General features: G+C 36.9%; 1 long non-coding RNA gene across 2 annotated transcripts in view; it reads left to right on the forward strand.

Annotated features, from left to right (window-relative positions):
* LOC112945550 overlaps window positions 1-4,940 on the forward strand; it is a 26,240-nt gene extending 21,300 nt beyond the window's left edge. For both annotated transcript variants that reach the window (XR_003249031.1, XR_003249030.1), the window contains exons 2-3: window positions 2,345-2,410; window positions 4,777-4,940. This is a non-coding gene — a long non-coding RNA (uncharacterized LOC112945550). The remainder of the gene's footprint in view (window positions 1-2,344; window positions 2,411-4,776) is intronic.
* The last annotated feature ends 1,060 nt before the right edge of the window (window positions 4,941-6,000 follow it).

Consider the following 6,000-nt stretch of genomic DNA (forward strand, 5'->3'; position numbering starts at 1 on the left):
GGCTTCTGGCACCAGGAAGGCAGACTTCWGTTACTGGAGCTGTAGAACTTGTGTCAATAAATACAGGGGCAGGTTGCCATTACTTGGGTCTTTGCAAATTGAAAGAGCCCCCAGATGTGCTTCACCTGTGTGTGTGTCTGTGTGCCTAGGACTSTGTTCTGTGACAATGGAGCTGCTGAAAACCTGTGCATTTGTTGCCTGTGCAACTTGCCTATGCGTGTTGGGCACCTCTTCGAGCGATCCAGGCCTCTTTTCCTTCGGACTGTAAAAGGAAGACCCCTGTGAAARGGGCAGTGTGAGGGTTCAGTGGCAGTACATTCAGATCTGATCACGAGTTTATTAATATATTTGTACTGTTGTATCAYAGCACAAAAAAATGAGAAGGCCTCATGAAGGAGGACTGTCCCCCTGGACTGTCTCCWGCTGTTCCTGAGGTCAAGGCTCAAGGAATGCTGAAGGATAAGCGTGCTGCCTTCTCCAAATATAGAGACAGAAACTATTCCTGTTGCACAGTCTGTGTAACAGTGCATCTGGATGTGCGGAAAGATAAGGACTTACCTAGCAATAGAGGGAACATTAAAAGAATGGATATAAAAGAGTCCTTTTACCTTAGGACTTTTGCTTAGATACTCTTCTTAATKTATAGCAGCAATGACTTCAAATTGTAAAGTCCAAATTTGAATTTTGAACAATTGCAAAATGGAGAACTTGATTAGATCCAGGCTTTACTTCCACATGTTGGAAAAAGAGCCAGTGACACAATCCAGCTAGATMCAAGTGTAGAGCTGTAATCCCTGCCCTCGTTTTTACAGACATCTTGTTTGGGATTTGGCTCAGAGACATTCATGGTAAATTTTTTACCCTCTAAAGCTTACTGGATGTTTTTAATGACATATTAATATTAATGATGATATATTAATAATAATATTAATAGCACTAATAGCATTTGGCTGTCTTGAACATTGGCTTCTTGAGAGTTTTAGCAGAGAGCATGAAGCAAATCAACACAGAGACAGCAAAAAATCTCTCAGTTTTCAAACCCCACTATCCTGCGAGGGCTTTACATGTARCTGTTATTATAGGAACAAAGTGACTAAAAATCTATCATTCCCTTCTAGACAGGGAATGAGAGATATATAGAGAATAAGAAGAGAATTCTTATTTTTCTTTTGTGTATATGTGATATGTTTTGATTAAAATCAGAAGTCTCCTGAAAATGCTTCAGAATTTGCTGTTTAAAGAGTCTATGAAAACTTTTGAAGAAAAGATAACAATGGCTGCTAGAAACTGCACCTGGTTCAGATTGCACTCAGGGTATGAATTTGTATTAGCATTTAAGTTAGAGCAAAGGCTCAGCCATAGCTCTAGTGGTACAACAGTTAATGTTCTGCTTTTGCAAATTGGCAGAACATAATGCAATTTAGATAAATTTGTTATGTCGTTCTTGCTGTTTTAAGAAATATGAGTTGGTCCAAAGATTTCTATAAACAAAAACAAAGTAAAACCTTTTCCTTCTTGTTTTGATTCTCACCTCTAAACTAGATTGAAATATGTCCAGCCCTGAACTTACTAGTGACCAAGCACTAAAGCATGCAAAGTACAGGAAAAAMAGTTGTGTTTGGAAGTGGAAAATGCTTCAGGAACTCATGGTTCCCATATCACATGCCCTCAAGCACACTGTAAAACTTGTGTATTCAACTGCTAATACCAACAATGCTGTTGTGTTGAAAAGGGAGTGATACTGTGATTAGTCTTGGTACTAGGTCTTTGTCTTATATAAAGAATGATTTTTTTTGTTTGTTTGTATAGTTAAGGATAATTATTGTAGTTTATGTTAAACATCAAAAAGTCTCATGCTATTGAGCAAATATATGTAGCCTACCTTAGTGACACTGTGTAATGTAGAACAAGTGATGCAGAGAAGGTTTGTGTAGGTTTGTGTATGTCACAAGTTCACATGGGCAGATTAAGTATTTCCTCAAAGATAATGTGCTATATGTTTTCCGTAGATAGCAGAATTTCCTTATYTTTCCTGTTTTCCTAATTTTTTATGGTTAAAGTCATAAGACTTGAAAGCAGCTGGATGATAAGTGTTCTCCTTTGTCTCCCTCTGTTGCTTCCTATTGCCTCTAATTAGCATAGAAAGAAATTAGTAGGAGAAAGAAAATAAAATATTCCTATAGAAAACTTCCAAGTGCTTTACATAATTTTTGTATGGTCAGCTTGTAATATAGAAATATTTTTAATTACATATGATTGCTTATCTCATTGCTGTAACAAAATTTAGTTTGAATTTTGAGTTAAACTTGGTGTGAGTGAATTTAAAGATGTGTCTTTTCTACAGAGGGAAGAGCTGAGCGAACTGAAGCCATGATTACTGAACATTTGGGTCTGGACTGCATAGATTCTGGTAAGCTAGATTGATATGGAGAATTTCTCCATATTTAAATTCTGTTAATATTGCAAAACTTAAAAGAAAAAGATCTGTTTCAGGAGGGTCTGGGTCATTGAATTGCTGGTATCAGCTCCTAGAAGGCCGGGCAGTGTGTGGCGTGCCTGACCTTACACGATAAGGTGTAAGAAGAAGCTGCTGAAGAAGCTACTGTTAAGGCCCAAGAGTCGGGTAGCTCTAGCTCTGAGAAAGTCAGGCCCCCACATCTGTAGCGTGCAAACTTGGACACGAAAGAGGACACAAGAGGCCAGCTGTAGTTATCAGAAAGAGATCATCTGAGCAGGGTTACCATCTCCTTTACTCATTTYATTGAATTGCACTGGTAAGAGCACAGCTCCTAGCCTCTTGTACTGATGTTTGAGGAAATTACACAACTGTAAAAGTGTTTTAATAAGATTATTCATTTTTACTTGTCACTCATATTATTTCTSTAGTTCTCTTGCTCATTTGCTATATATGTAGATATAACATGCATCCCAAATGGTTACAGAATGGAGAACCATACAGTGGTTCACCTTACAAAGACCTTACAAAAAACCCCAAGATGCTGTATAAAACGGCTTCATGATGTAATTAATCCTCAGTGATTTCTAGGGCTCAGTCATATAAAGTACTGCACAACTCTAACTTGGAGAACACACAAAAAATCAATTTATAACCAATCACCTGTATTTGCTGTCAATAGTTTTGAATAACAATGTTTAAATACTTCATTTTAAACACTTGTAAAATCAAGGGTTTATCATAATCATTTGGAGAATTAGATTTTTGATATCAAAATAACAATTAAAAAGGAAAACATTTAATTAGGGTTTTTAATCATTCAAGAGATTTTTATTATGCTCTTTCTCAAAAAAGCAATTTTCTAAGCTAAAAGAGTTTACCTCTATGTGAGCTATAGTTGTGGTAATTATATGCTACATATCATACAGATACAATACCTACTGACATTAAAGCTTTAAGAAATTATAATGGACAAGGACAGATGTTGCCAAGATTAAAAATAAAACCAAGACAACAGAAACCCTATAGCAGCCCATCAGAATTCATCAGCAATCGGAGTTTAATTCCATGGTACTGTACTAATATCTGTCAACCATTCATGCAATTAAGAGAAAATATCTCCCAACGTTTCCATGGTGCTACCGCATTYCAGGAGAACAGCCAGCCCACACAGGACCTAGAAACTATAAAATATTAATTCTGCACAAGCACATGTTCAATAATCTCAACATTTAATACAGGCTATAGTATATCTGTCCTAGCAAATTATTCAGATAAAAAGAGCAGTGCCAAATAGTATATTACTTGCCAATGACTTTATTTGCAAAAATGGTGTTTATTATGAGATAACAAAGTTAGATACAAAGAGGAAGTTTTTATATTAGCAATACAGATATTGTGACGGATGCATAGGGATGAAGGCTGAATTGCAGGTCCTGATATGAAGTCATGGGGGGAATTCTGCTGCATGATCAAGAAGAGTTTGATTTAGAAAAAGCATTTCCTGATGCTAGAAATACACGATAAACACTGCTAAAGAGTTTAACTGCTAAAGTTATGTTCAGTAATGGCATCTTATAAATATGGGCTTAAAACTCATTTTTTACGATGAAATCCCTTTTTCAGTTCAAGAGTGGCTCGAGCTACGTGCATCATAGCCAGTAACAAGCTACCCTGGAAAACCAAATGGATTGGGAAGTTGGATGAGTGGGGAGGCCCTTATGTGAAGCTTTGTGCCTTTGGTCCATTTCCGAGTCCCTCTTTTCCTGCRTAATTGCTGTTTTGCTCTGTGCTTTCCATAGGCTGTGTGTGGGAAGTGCAGCTATGGGCCCCAGTAAACCAGAATTAGCTGCAGCTAGTTAATCCAGAGATGTCGTCTTCTCTGAAATCCTGTCTTGGATGCAAACTTTTCAAACAAAACTTCCCCTAGAAAGTTTCAAGTGTGAGGCAGCATCTTCTAAAACACAGAACTCCAGCCAAAAATACTGAGAAATCTGTTCTGCTGCAGTTATTTACAGCACAGAACTATTGCTGGGGCTGGTAGAGTACATTATTCAGGAAGAATCAGAAGAATTTGCCCTATACCTGTTCTTCAAAGACCTGCAGATGAAAGGGCCATCATCCTCACAATTTTCCTTTCATCTCTCCTTTATAACACGATGCTTTCTGTTCAGGCTGCTAGAAAAGGAGAGAAAGTTGGAGGCCTTCAGGGGAAAGTCCTGTAGAGTCAGTTTTTAGGATATGACTGTACAGTTAACTAAATAACTTTAGTCATTATTAGTTGTCTTTGTAAAGAAAATAAAAGTGAGATTGTCTCCCAGTTTGACTGAAAATACTGCCAGACAAGGTCATCTTTCCAAGACTGATGAGACAACTCTGAACATGATCAAAGTGCTATGAGATGTGATCATTAAAATGACTATAAAATTATAGGTAAGTTGAGACTTGAATATTCTCTTGCTTGTTTAGCTTCTAAATGTGGCAAAAATATGGTTCTGTCAGCTTCCTTAATAAACTGGACCACCATTTAATAAACCGCAGCCCAGCTGGAAAAGGGTTTCAAGGGACTGGAACTTTTTTTTAAACAGATAAAACAAAAATTCCACAATCTTTTAGATGTCTGACCTAAAGAAAAGAGAAAGTAAAGATGATACTTCAAGAATAAAGGAAGGGAAAATCATGTGATTAAAAGGGAAAGATTGACAGGGAAAGTCTCCTTTTTTTTCCCTAAAATTTTCTGCTTCAATGGCTAAGTAATATTTTGGAGAAAGGAAATCCATGCTAAAATTCCAGCACCTCTGTTTGAGGCAGGGCTTGAAAATGCCCATTTCAAGGATTCCTATTCTTTAAGAATTCTGTAGAAAAATTTCCCCGCCTTGTGCTCAAAAGTACCATGCACTGAGATTCCCAACCTGTGAGTGTTTGCAGCTCAAGGTTTGTCCTGCCGTGGCGAGGTGAGGGAGCATCTCAAGTCACTATTCCCTTGAGTCAATTATTCCTTCAGGCCTCTCCAGACCTTTTGCATTTTGTATTTTCATGTTCATTTTTGTCTTTACTGCTTCCGTTCTGCCCAACCTCATCCATAAACATACTATGCTGGCTCTTAATGAGATTTATTAATTCTGTATTTGTAGGTCATTTGAGGATTATTTGGATGTTGAAGATCACTTCATAATACTTAACAGACTGYGAATAAAAGAGATATATTATTTGAAGACCATAGCTTTTTTTTTTTTGCTGGTCTACAATATGTTTCTGCTTTTATATGCATACCGTTTTTTCTCTGCTCTACTCTTTTTCTTCTTTTATGTCCTGTTTAATATTGTATTCTACTCTGAAATGTAGTGTGTTAGACCATATATTATGTCTTATGTATAATATAGGGGATATTTTACAGATTAAATTGAGAGGAGACCTATCATTTATGAGAAGTCAYTGGCTTAAGGGTCAGTCTCACCTTACCAATTTAACACAACAAAATGGATTAGCAAGAGTTGCTTGGTTAGTTGGTTTTAATTGAACTTTCAGTGGAAAACACTGATTTT

This window comes from Nothoprocta perdicaria, unplaced genomic scaffold (assembly GCF_003342845.1).
Source record: "Nothoprocta perdicaria isolate Ctin4 unplaced genomic scaffold, notPer1 scaffold_191, whole genome shotgun sequence".
Lineage (NCBI taxonomy): Eukaryota > Metazoa > Chordata > Aves > Tinamiformes > Tinamidae > Nothoprocta > Nothoprocta perdicaria.